The 13216-nt window shown below is 43.4% G+C and overlaps 1 protein-coding gene across 1 annotated transcript in view; it reads left to right on the top strand.

The window, feature by feature from the left end:
* The window catches only part of ILDR2 (immunoglobulin like domain containing receptor 2), a 56403-nt gene that overhangs the window by 301 nt on the left and 42886 nt on the right, over positions 1-13216 (top strand). The window lies entirely within an intron of this gene.

Raw genomic sequence — 13216 nt, 5'->3', positions numbered from 1 at the left:
GTGTGTGTGTGTGTGTGTGTGTGTGTGTGTGTGTGTGTGTGTGTGTGAGAGAGAGAGAGAGAGAGAGAGAGAAAGAGAATGATGGGGCCGGCGGGGGAGAAGCCCAATGACAAGTGAGACGCATCTAGATGCAGGTGTTTGACTCATTGGCGCTGAGGTTGTTCTTTCGAATGTGCATTTCCCCTCCATAAAACGGTTCTCCTTCGGTCTTATCCTGAGTTTGTGATGCTGTGAGTCCTGGGAAAAGCCTGGCTGGAATCAAGGAAGCTCAGAGGGAGCTGAGTAATAAATGAACTGGTTTTCTGGAGGTGGGGGCTGGAGGACTGCCTCCTTAATTTTTTCCCTAGAGAAGGAGGGGGACCCAGGGCATTCTCTCTGTGGCTCTCTGGAGGGTGCAAGGAACTGGAGGTTGGGAAGGAGATGGGGATGGAACCTTCACTGGTTGTAGAGGTTAGGGCCTGGCTCTCTCTCACTTGGTATCATTTGGGGAGTGGTCCCAAATGATAATTAGAAAGCAGAAGAGCCTTTCTAATAGGTGCACTTCACACTCCCTAAAAGATAATTTGCAGAGAGATTTAGAGACACTGGGCTTCTCCCCAGCACCAGAATCACTGGTCTAGCTGGATCCTCTGTGTCCTCCCCTTCTTTTTGATGAACTTTCTCCCCATTCTCTTGGGGTGAGGAGATGCTCTTATTCTTAACCCATTTCCCCACATGAGGATTCCAGTTCCCTTAGGGATATGGAACCTTGGGGGTGGCCATCCCTGAGAGATTCACAAAGCAGCCCTGCTGAAGGGAGTGGGATGGAGGTGAGGAAGGTCTGGATAGCTTGGATTGGGTCCGAGGCAACCATTCAAATCAAGGTGGAGGCAAAATGATGGAAGAAACAACAAGCGGTCAGAAAGGTGAGGACAGGATGGGGATGGAAGGCAGAAGAGAAAAGAGAAAATAGCACCACATGAGAAGTTTTGTGCCCTCTAGGATCACCATCAAAATCAAGGCACTAGGCAAAGGGGAACAAGCTTAAAATAGCTAAAACAAGTCATGGAAAGAGGGGAAAACAAGTCTTGCTAAATGCAAATACATTTAGCAAGAAAAGGCAAATACCCCATTTCCCTTAGCTTCAGAATAAGATTCTTCGTTGCCTAAATATTTTTCCCATTTCAAATGAAATGCCCCTAACATTGCCCTTGCCCCACTGCTGGGTTTAGGCTGGGGGAGGCACCCTTAGCAGAGTTAGCCTCTTCTTTTGGCTGCTTTGAGTTCATCCCTCCCACGTTATTCAAATATGAATCATCTCTAATTTCAGGGTTTGGCTGATCCATGCCTCCCCGCTCCCCTAGCCTCCCAGTGCCTTCCACTCCCACCCTCACTGATTCTTCACATCCTTAATCTGCCTCTACTCTCGGTTGTCAATATTCTCAGGGCACTTAGTCTTTGAGCCTGTATCACAATAGCCCTGAAGTCAGCCAGGCATCTGGGGAGGGGTCCCTGAGTCAGAGGTGCTCTTACAGACACACTGGGGTCTGCCTAAAAGAAGTACTCTGGGGGTTTGCAGGGAGTGACAGAAGGGAAACATAGAGCTCTCTTTAGATGGCTCACAGCTTTTTATGAAATGGAATCATATCACTGGAGGGGACTACAGGAACTGTAGTTCAGCCCTCTCAGTTTATACAGATGGAGTCCTATAGAGGCAGTATGCACATAGCATGTTCATGATTGATTAGGGACTAGATCCCAGTTCTCCCGAACCCCAGACCAGTCTCATTTGCCCTTTCCTAAGCTGCCTCTACGGGCTTTTTGCTGGAGGGCTTTTTGTTTTATTTTTGTTTTGAGGGAAGTGATGCTTTGTCTGTGCCTTCTGCCACCTGCACCTGGAGAGGCTGTTCTGCTTGGAATCAGGCAACAGGTTAGTTATCAGGACCAGCTCAGCTGTCAGATGGCTGGGGATTCTTTGCTCTGAAAGTGAGACTGACTCCTGGGATCCCATTGATCATCCTCTGCTCGCTGCTCCTGCTTTCCCCTCATTCCATCACTGCTGTCAGAGGTGTGGACAGACAAGCTGCCTCTCAGCCTCAGCAAAGTAAAGGAGCAAACAATGGCGGCTGGGGAGGGGAGGGAGGAGACAGAAGCAGACAAGGAGGAGATGAATTCAGACTCATTCTTCGCAGAGAACCATGAGAAGAAAGGTGAGAAATTTTAGTCCAGCCCAATCAATGAATTCTCTTTTGAGGGGGTGGTAGAAAGGAAGGGAGACAGGGAAGGACAGATTAAAAATGAGACAGAGAGCCAGGAAAAAAAAAACACATTCATTCTTCCTCTCCCTCCCTTTCTCTCCCCATCATCTCTCTCCCACTCGCTCTCTATTTCTCCTCCGCTCCCCTCTCCTCCTGTTTCTCCTTTTTAATGCTGGCTGAGCAATTTCTAATCAACACTTCAGTTTTTTCCTCGAGGCTCTAGCAGCTCCTTCCTTGTCTTTCATTACTAAAATTCTGTGTTTCTTCCTGTTATATATTTAGCCTCATGATTCCTTATTGTCATTGTGATGTTACTTCCTGTAATATATTGGTTTTGTTATTGCTGCTGTTGTTGTTGTTATTTTGAACAAAACAAAATGCTTACCAGCTGCTATTTTAGCAACAGGTGCCATCTAGCAATAAGACTTGAAGGAGGGTTCACTCTGTCTTTGTTCCTGAATATGGGTGGCGTTTCATCCTTTCCTGGCAGCAGAGGCTGTGAGAAACGCTGGAGCTGTGTCGACACTCTGGGAACACACTCCTGGAGGAAGCGGTGTGTTTTCCTGGAGGCTTCTTTGGCTATCTCTATAATAAAGATTGCTTGGTGGATTAGCATTTCTTTTTCTTTTCTTTCTTTTTTTTTTTCTTTCTTTCTTTCTTTCTTTCTTTCTTTCTTTCTTTCTTTCTTTCTTTCTTTCTTTCAGACTCAAGAGTCTCACTCTGTCACCCAGGCCATAGTGCTTTGGCACCATCTCGGCTCACTGCAACCTCCACCTCCTGGGTTTAAGCAATTCTCGAGCCTCGGCCTCCCAAGTTGCTGGGATTACAGGCACGTGCCACCACATCTGGCTAATTTTTGTATTTTTAGTAGAGACAGAGTTTCACCATGTTGGCCATGTGGGTCTCAAACTCCCCACTCCAGGTAATATGCCTGCCTTGCCCTTCCAAAGTGCTGGGATTACAGATGTGAGCCACATGCCCGGCCCTGGCTTAGCATTTCTTTTGGTTTCACTTGTTTGTCTGTTATGCAAGCACATATTAACTTTGTGTGATTTCTAAGGATTATAATAAGTACTGAAAATGAGGCACTAAAAGACTTAGTCCTTTCCCTCAAAGAGTTGTCAGTCTAGTCAGTGATTCGACTAGGTTTTCATCCGGGTGCAGTTGTTCATGCCTATAATCCCAGCACTTTGGGAAGCTGAGGCAGGCGGATCTCTTTGAACCCAGGAGTTTGAGACCAGCCTGGACAACATGGTGAAACCTCATTTTTACAAAAAATACAAAAAAAATTAGTCAATTACAGGCCTGCACCTGTAGTCCCAGCTACCCAGGGGGCTGAGTTGGAGGATTGCTTGAGCCTGTGAAGTAGAGGCTGCAGTGAGCTGAGATTGTGCCACTGTACTCCAGCCTGGGTAACAGAGTGAGACCTTGTCTCAAAACAAAAACCAAAAACCAAGTTTTCCAGTCATTTTGTTATGGTCATTAAAGGTCCTTTGATGAGAGCCATACTCCTGCTGTGAGAGCATGGAGGAAGCACACTCAACCCAAACCAGGAGTGGTGCAGCAGCTCTGAAACAAATTCCCAGAAAACGTGATAGATGAGCTAAGATATTTGTTCATGAATAGTCAGTGAGTGAGTTACTCCTATGTCCCAGAAATTATGCTGGGGTTAATAAGATGAATAAGTCATAGCCCTTGCCTTTAAGGTACTCAGTCTGGTGATGGAGACACCAGTTATGGAGTAGCATTGTGCGAAAGCAATGGTAAAGATCTGCACTCTGGAGTGCCTTGAAGGGGCCCCCAACCCAGCCTGCAGTGGGAAAGGAGGTATCAGGGAATGATCATTACTTGGTCTGGCTTCATGTTCAGGTAGACACCTGGTGACTGAAGGATAGGCTTGGGTGTAGAGAGTTAAAATGTTGTTATTAGCCCTGGAGAAAGAAGAATCACTTTTAGAGACTGCTGACACCTCAACTTCCGTTATCTCTTTTCCTGTCCTGTATACCTTCCAATTTCTCTTCCTCCTCTGTTCTACTTTTCTCCATGGAACTTACCTCGTTCATCTTCTTTCATCACTTTAGCACAGCTCTGCCAACTTGGCATCATCCCCCAGCCTGGATGCTTCTCTCTGGACTAGGAGAGGGAAGTTGTTTCAATATCCTCATCACTCTTTACATTTTAGACATAGGAATATTCTGGGTGGCTAGTTTATATAAACTTGAGTATCAGTGTGAGTAGTCCTGCACTACTTCCACCACAGTGCAAGTACCTAGTGCTTAGTTCAGTGTTAGTAGTGTTAGTATCAGGACATGGTTAGTGGAAAGAGCCCTGACCTGGGAGCTGAGGATTAGGTTCTAGTCCCACCTCCTCCATAAATCACTGTATAACCATGAGTTTGGATCTTGGTCTTAAATATTGAGCAAGTTGATTTTTAAAGTTAACTTCAGCTCTAAGATTCTAGGGTTCTGAAATTTTCCCCATTAAAATATGATAAGTTATAAATGAAAGCTAAAGAGTAACAGGTACATAATTCCTTTTATAATTTACCCAGAAAGAGCCATCAAGGGAGACCCAGTTTTCTTTTTTTTCTTTTCAGACTTTCCCAGACCATTAATGATTGGAGTGAAAAACACCAGGTAGAAAGGAAGAGCTCTTGCTCGAATTTTCAGAAGAACAAATGGAGCTCTTGCTGGACAGGACAGGTTCTACTCTGAACAATTAAATGTGGTCATATGGGAACTGGTAAAGTGAGGCAAGTACTTTGGACCAGATGGGATGAATCTTACTCCAGCCAACCTGGTCCTAGAATGTCCCTTCTAGTCCAAAATTTTTGTTCTAGGACTCACCTGTTCACCCCTTCCAACTATTTTAACTCTTATGCCTTCTTTTTCCCAATGTTGTTCTCACTTATTTACACGCTATGATGCTTTTCTATGTGTTAAATGGCTTTTATAGACATTATCCCATTTGATCTTGCTAAGTAAGTAAGGCTGGTGTTGCCTACCTATACTTAAGAAGACTAAGGCTCAGGGGAAATAAATGACTTGTCCAAGTCCATGATACCTTACTGGTTAAAAGGATAAGAAATAATGTCACTGCCTTAATATGACTTGGTTATTTGAAATGCCTGAATTCAGGGAAAACATTCTTTTCTGGTTAAGGTAGATCAAACTATAACTTCCGATTTAGGAGAACATACATGGTGTCTATTGTGGGGCATTGGATATTGAGGCACAGAGTTCATAGAACTCAGGGAAATGGTGCAAGAAAAGTGAGAAACAATGGCAGTTAGTTTTTCGTAATGAAATCCTGAGATCTAGTGGGAAAGGAGCGAATGAAGAGGACTCCAGCAAGGCACATGAGAGCAGAGGATGTGCCCCAGTGACAGCGCAGAAACTGATGGCACATCAGAGCCCATCTGGGACTAGGGGCTGCTGCTGTGCTCTCAGGAGCCACACAGGATGTAGCTATAGCATATGCATGCTTAAAGTCTCAGTCTTCAAGATAGTTTTTGGCTCTCTGAAAATGAAATAAGGTGTTTTGGATGACTAGAATTCTTTACAGGCCAAGGAACAAGGAAGAACTCAGTAGAACATGCTGCTTCCTCTGATCTCCTTCAGCATGTGGAACCCTACAGAAAGTGGTGCTGAATTAGGAGTAGGGCCTTTGCATTCAGCTGAGGCCCTGTATCCTTACTCCTTCCATACCCTTGGCTCACCAGGAGGCAGTGTGTTGGGGGGGTGGTAAGGCTCCAAATGACCTGGATTTGAATGCCAGCTTAGGATTTTATTTTTTATTTTTTTTATTTTTTTATTTTTATTTTTTGGCTTTAAAATGGAAAGCTAACCTACCTTATAGGATTGTTGTGATAATTAAAATGAAATTATATAAAACTTCTAGCACAATATTTGGCACTCAGAAGGCCCTCAATGCTTATTATGAACCCAAACTAGATGTATTTGTCAGTATTTTGATGCAGAAACAAGCAGCGCCCAAATCTCAATAGCTCACAATATACACTTAGTTCTTGCTCGTATTATATGAGACCTGCAGTCAGCTGTGGGTAGCTATGGATTGGCTAGGTTTGGTGGACTTGGCTCAATTCCAATTCTCTTCTTACTCCAAGACCCAGGATGAAGGAGCAACCACTATCTGAGCATTTTGTTCTCACAGTGGAGAGCAAATGCTCAAGGGGGTCAGGGCAAGGGCAGAGCCAAACCATACAAATGCCTTTAAAGCTTCTGCTTGGCCATATCTATGGCACATCTGCTCACAACCCATTGACCCAACAAGTCATGTGGCCAAGCTTATAGTCTACGGGGTGGTAAGTATACTCTGCCCACAGGGACCAATGCAAGGATGGGGAGGAAACAAATCACTGGGAATAAATACTATAATCTGTCAACTGGGTTAAATTATTCAACACATGTATGGAGTACTTACCATGTATCAGTCTTTAGAAGTCTGCAGAGGGAGCTTGTTATTAGTCGGGGGGATAGATGGCTAAATAAGAAATTCTCAGGGAAAGTTGATGTGATTCTTTGGGGTACTGTGACTGCTGTAAGAACAGGAAGAAGCTTCTAGAGGCAGTGATAGCTGAGCAAGTCCTGAAGGATAAGTAGGAGTTGGCCAGAGAAGAGTGGCATGGGGGAGGGGGAATCTGCAGAGGGAACAACCTGTGCAAAGGCCAAGAATCAAGGGAGGGCATGATGTTTTCTGAAAACTCAAATGCTTTAGTATGGTTAGAACATTTAGTACTGTAGGAAGAATGGAAGGTAGTGGCCCCGTCTCAGAGGAGTTTTTGTGCTCCTGAAGGCTACAGGGAATCTTTTAAGAATCAGAGCAAGAGAGTGGCATAATCAGACGTGCGTTTTAGAAATATCACGTGGACCTCAGTGTGGAGAGTAGATTAGATGTGGACAAAGCTTGTAGCAGAAATCAACTAGGTGACACTTGCAGAAAGCATGGCAAGACACAATGAGATCCTCAACCCACATGGTACAGTGAGGGTGAGAGAAGTGGACAGAGTGACCGGAGGTGGAGGACATAGGACTGGCTTGGATGGATGTGGTGGTTGAAGGGGAGAGAGTGTCAAAGTGCCTCCAAGTTTCTGGCTGGGCACTACTGGAGATGCCATTCATCAACATGAACTAACACAAGAGGAGAAATTGTTTTGTTTTGTTTTGAGACACAGTCCCACTCTGTTGCCCAGGCTGGAGTGCAGTGGCACCATCTCAGCTCACTGCAGCCTCTGCCTTCCAGGTCAAGCAGTTCTTGTACCTCATCCTCCCAAGAAGCTGGGACTATAGGCACACATCACCATGCCCAGCTAATTTTTATATTTTTAGTAGAGACAGGGTTTCGCCATGTTGGCCAGGCTGGTATTGAACTCCTGGCCTGAAATAATCTGCCTACCTCGGCCTCCCTAAGTGCTGGGATTTTAGGCATGAGCCATCGCATCCTGCCAGGAGAAATATGTTAAGGAAGGAAGATGAACGTTCCTCTTCCTCCCTTCCCCCTCTCTTTCTACCTTCCTACCTTCCTTCCTTCCTTCCCATTTGAAGTATAGCCTAAGCTGTTATAACTAAGAGATCCTAAAATATTGTAACCCACACAAAAGAGTGTATTTCTTCCTCCTGTAAGAGTCCAAATCTGTGGGGATAAGTCTACCATTTCCAACATGCAGCTTCCGAGACTGCTCATAGCCATTCCTCAGCAGGAAGGGGCAAGAAAAGCAGAGTTCTAGGGCAAGCCACTTGTTTTGAGAGAGGTGGCCCAGACGTTACACACATCACTTCTCCTAACATACCTTTGTCCTGAACCTAGTCACATGGCCACACTTAGCTAAAAGAGAGGCTAGGAAATATATACTACTTGGCTGGCCAAATTAAACCTGGGAAATTCTATTACTGAAAGGAAGAAGAAGATGGTTGGTGTCTCCATCTACAGATGGATGGGTTTGAGGTGCTTGCATAACATCCTGATGGACAGTGAAGTTGTATATTTGATTCTGGAGCTTAGGAAAGAGATCTACACAGGAGATATGGATAACAAGTTGGTAAAGGCTGATAAGAGCTTTGTTAGAGGAGTTTTTTCCTGTCTAAATGGCTGTTCCATCCCAGAAGTCTGACCCACTTGGAAACCAAGACAGTTTTCAAAGTACCTCCACATTGCAGGGTAAAGACTGACCTGTTTTAGCACTGCTTTGTCCCATTGGAACAGCATGTAAGCCAGCTAGACATCACCCATGAATTCATTTCAGATCTGTGGAAGATGAGGCAAATGAGACAGAAAGAAAATGTTTCTAGCTTTTACCTACACAGTGGTGACAGAGAACAAGAAAGGATGGCACACTTGGAGAAAATATGCTTGATGAATAGCATGATTTGTGTAAACAGACGCCAGAGTTAATTGGCAGCAAATAATAACTACACCATGAGCAAAAATCCACCTGGGCAGTGGCAGCACTGGTATTTACCATGGCCCTTTGGAAAAGAGTGACACATTGCTGCTTTTGAGACTCTTTGGGGGAAAACATGACAACACTATCATGTTTTTAAAAATTTCAAGATGGTACATCTGGTTACCCTAATCCTAAAGTGGATTGAGCAATCAGGTATACCATGGTAACAAACGAGAAACTGATTCTGGCCAAATTAAGCAGGAAAGGACTTTATTGGAAAGAAGTTGATTAACTCACAGAATCAATGGGAAAGCTGGAGAATGAGACTCAGAAAATAGGCAGATTCCAAGGCAGTGTCTACTATTCTTGGTAAAGCCTTTTTATTTTAGTTTTTTAGGATTTTTTTAAACACAAGTTTATCAAGGCGATGAATAGTTCCTATTTCGAGAAGAAAAAAAGATTCAAGCTGCATTTTCTTTGTCTTTATACTTTTAGCCTTGTCTTTAAATATTTCCCAAAATGTTTTATTCTCATCCTGACAGTGCTACTAAAGGCTGAACAAGCCTTCTTTCCTTGTCTGAATTATGACCAAACCCAGAGGAGGTGTTTACTCATCCCCCTATTCATCTCCTACACTTAAAAAAAACCTGCCCATTAGTTGTTCCTAAAAAGTATTTTAGGAAATTGGGACAACGTGTTAAAACTGCAAAACAAAAGAGAAATTTCTTAAAGAATACCTAACTTGACCAGCTTGACCAACATGGTGAAACCCCGCCTCTACTAAAAAAAAACAAAAAAACAAAAACATTATCTGGGCATGGTGGCACGTGCCTGTAATCCCAGCCACTCAGGAGGCTGAGGCAGGAGAATTGCTTGAACCCAGGAGATGGAGGTTGCAATGAGCCACAATGGTGCCACTGCACTCCAGCCCGGGTGACAGAGAGAGACCCTGTCAAAAAAAAAAAAAAAAAAGAATACCTAACTTGAAGGCAGTTTGAAGAAAGATTTGTACAGGTTGGGCATTGCTAATCTGAAAATTTGAAATCCAAAATGCTCCAAAATCTGAAACTTTATGAGTGCCTATATAATGCCAAAAGTGGAAAATTCTATACCTGATACATTTGCTTTCTGGTTGTTCAATGTACACAAACTTTGTTTCATATACAAAATTATTAAAAATATAGTATAAAATTACCCTCAGGTTATGTGTATAAACTATATATGAAACATAATTGAATTTTGTGTTTAGATTTGGGTCCCATCCCCGAGATATCTCTTCATGTATATGCAAATATTGCAAAATCCAAAAAAACCTGAAATCTGAAACACTACTGGTCCCAAGCATTTCAGATAAGGGATACTCAAACTATATTGTCATACTGAACGAAGAAAGAATCTGAAGGCCAAGATACGCTGAGGAATAGGCAATTCTGAGGTCAAATCCTGCTTTTGGTACTCAAAAGAGTTAAGGGGCGGTGAGCATTATACAGTATTTCTAAAGATGCCTGTCTCTAATGATGATATTTTTTCCATGACCTTTAGCAGCAATCTTTGTTTCTCTAAAATGGGGCTGTGCTTATAGGGCTGCCTCCCAAAGATGCTGGCAGGAATAGCTTACAACTAGTGGGGGAAAGGAACTTGCTTTGAAAAAACTGAAAGTGCTAAAAATAAGAATAGCATTGCCTTAGAGTCTGTGTTTGTTATTCTTGCAAGAACACAGTTCATCATATATAGAATCTTTTTCTTTACGTGAGAATTGGGGCAGGACCTTTTTTTGCACATGCAGCGAGACATTGTCTGCACTTGAAGCTGATCTTCCCTAGCCTGGTGATGAGGTACCTACACCTGGAGATTAGCTGAGATGGGGGCTGCGGCTCTGAGCTGTCACTCTTCACTCTACCTTTAGGCAACTTTCCTAGTTATTGGCCAGAATCCATTCTCTGAGCTGGGGACCACCTGCTAAGAAAGGCCCCTCAGACTCACAGGTTCGGTTTTCATTTATTCATTGATGCATTCCACATTTTTTAGCTTCACCTGTATTCTTTGCCTTTGCTGTATGCTAGGGATACAAAGTCAACCAAATCCTGGCCCCTGCCCTCAGGGACCTTATAGTTAGAAATGAACTTTACATTGAATTTCTCAAGATGAGGGACTGGTCTTTTAAATCTGTTTTACCAGAACTTAGAGTAGTGTTTCAAAATATGTTTTTGGTTGAATTAAAATTAGATAGTCAAGGGTGGTTTTCCTGGAGGTCAGGGCACCAAAACAGTTAAAAGAATAGTCTGGCGGTCTAAAAATGATGACTCCCTCCTCTGCAAAGCAGAAAACCACTTATGGTCTTCAATTCTAGTCCTTCTTTCAGTGAGGAATTCTTAATTATTATTATTTTTTTTAGATTAGGAGGTCTAATTTTTATAGATGTACTCTCTACAGTATAATTCTTTGCCTTGCTTCACTTCTTTTCCTCTCTTTTGCTGTCTCCCCTAAGGTGCCTCTCTCTAGTTTTCCAGAATACCTGCTTTAGTTTATAGGATGAAGCACAGGTTCTTTCTACACCTCTGTAAATTTCTTTATAGGAGTTTGAAACTCAAGTCCCATATGGTGTTACCAGTGCCTGGACTTGGAGGCCCAGCCTTCCCGTTGTGCCAGCGTGTGCTTGTTTATGTGTGGGCAAGACCCTTTTTCAGTGCTTCTCTGTGTCTGCCTCCCAGGAACTCCTTCAGTCACATGGCCTGATATTTGCCCAGGAGGAGGGAATAACATACTTATGGTCAAAGGATGGAAAATATTTCAGTATGACTGGAGCATACTGGGGGCCATGTCAAGGAGAAAACCTTATATGCCATGTCAGGGTATTTCAATTTTGTCCTGGAGGGAATGGGGAATCGATGGAGGCCTTAAAGCAGGAACTGACATGATTGATGTGTGTTTTAAAAACAGTATTCTGGAAAAATATGGAGAGTGGATTGGGTTGAAAGTAGGAAGACCATTTAGTTGGCTATTGTCAAACCCAGGTGGTGGTGAGGACCTGTGTAAAAGGATGGTGAAGATCTTTGGAGCCAGTCAGTCTAGGTTCAAACCCGAACTGCTGTCACCTGCTAACCTTGAGATGTTAGGCAAGATACATACATACAAGCATTCTCTGAGCATCAGTCTCTTCATCTATAAAGCACGTGTAATAACAATGCCTACTTTATAGGATTTTGAGAGAATTCATTAGGATACTACGTGAAAAGTGCTTAGCACAATCCCTGACACACAGTAAACATCTTACATCTATTATCTAGCAGCAGAAATAGAAACTTGATTTAAGGGAGTGACAGTGGGAAGAGAAAAGGATCAAATTTGAGAGATATTTAGACTTAGCCACCAACTGAATGTGGTCAGGGACAGAGAGGAAATTATCAAAACTAAGATTTCTATCTAGGGCAATAGGTTAAGTGGTATTTTGGCAAAAGAGCGAGGGATAGAGAAAGGATGAGTTTATAATAAAGAGCTAGGGTGGGAAAAGGGGAGATGATGAATGAGGTTTAGACATGTTTAATTTAAAGTGTTTGTTAAATATGCAGATGAGGCTTAAGGGAGTTGGGGGTGTAAGACATAACTGGTAGTTGGAACCTTGGGAGCAAATGAGATTTCTTAGATCAAATGCACAGCTTATCACTACAAAGAGGCTGAAAATGTTTAATTTATCTGTAATTCAAACTTATAGTTACATATTCTTATTAGCCTGTATAGACTGCAGCATAAGAAGTACTTGTTCTTGGTACCTGGTTTTTGGCATCTGACAAGTAGGAAAATTGAAAAACAAAAACAAAAACTCTAAGAGATAGAACCCCAGCTCAGGATACTCCCCTACTCCAGGGCAGACCTCTTGGGAATGGCAGCCAGAGAGAGGGTATCTCCAGGTCAAACTTCAGTGTCCACAGGGGACTGGCAATCCTAGTCCCCACCCAAATTAGCTACCAGCTCTGAGAGGCCTGATCTGTGGGGGTCCCATGAGAGGTATGTTTTGAAGTTAGATGGATAGCAGCATCACAGTTTCAGATTTGGATCAGCCATGCATGAAGAGTATAGGAAACAATGCCCGACCCTCAGGAGAAGGGGCTGGTATTAGGGTCCCAGACAGGCAGGCCAGAGTTCAGGGAAAGGGTTCAGACCCAGTGGAGCAACTGGATTGCAAATCAGGATACCAAGGTGGGAAAACAGTCTCCAAATAAGGTAAACACAAGTTGAGAGAAAGAGATGCTGCCCAGTGGTTACAGGAAACCTAGGCACTCACCAGGGATCCAGGGTTAGGGCCAGAAGAGCATTTCTAGACCCTACCCTCCAGGGGAAAGGGGGGTCCTGGTAAACTTGGTCAGGGCAGTTTGGGGACTGGATGGCGTTCATCTTATAGTTTGAAACCTGTGGTGCGGAAGGAGGGATTGGCATTTTTACTTTTATCTCCAACACTTCACTCTGTGGTTCTCAAAGATCCAATAAACTGACATTTACTTGGAATTCTAGTCCTGTCTTCTCCAGATCTACCTTTAGCTTAGAGTCCCATTGTGCCTGTACGTATACACATGTGTAT

The sequence above is a fragment of the Piliocolobus tephrosceles genome, chromosome 1 (genome assembly GCF_002776525.5).
Source record: "Piliocolobus tephrosceles isolate RC106 chromosome 1, ASM277652v3, whole genome shotgun sequence".
NCBI classification, from domain to species: Eukaryota; Metazoa; Chordata; class Mammalia; order Primates; family Cercopithecidae; genus Piliocolobus; species Piliocolobus tephrosceles.
Note: the sequence above shows the minus strand (reverse complement) of the source record. Positions and strands in the feature narration are given on the sequence as shown.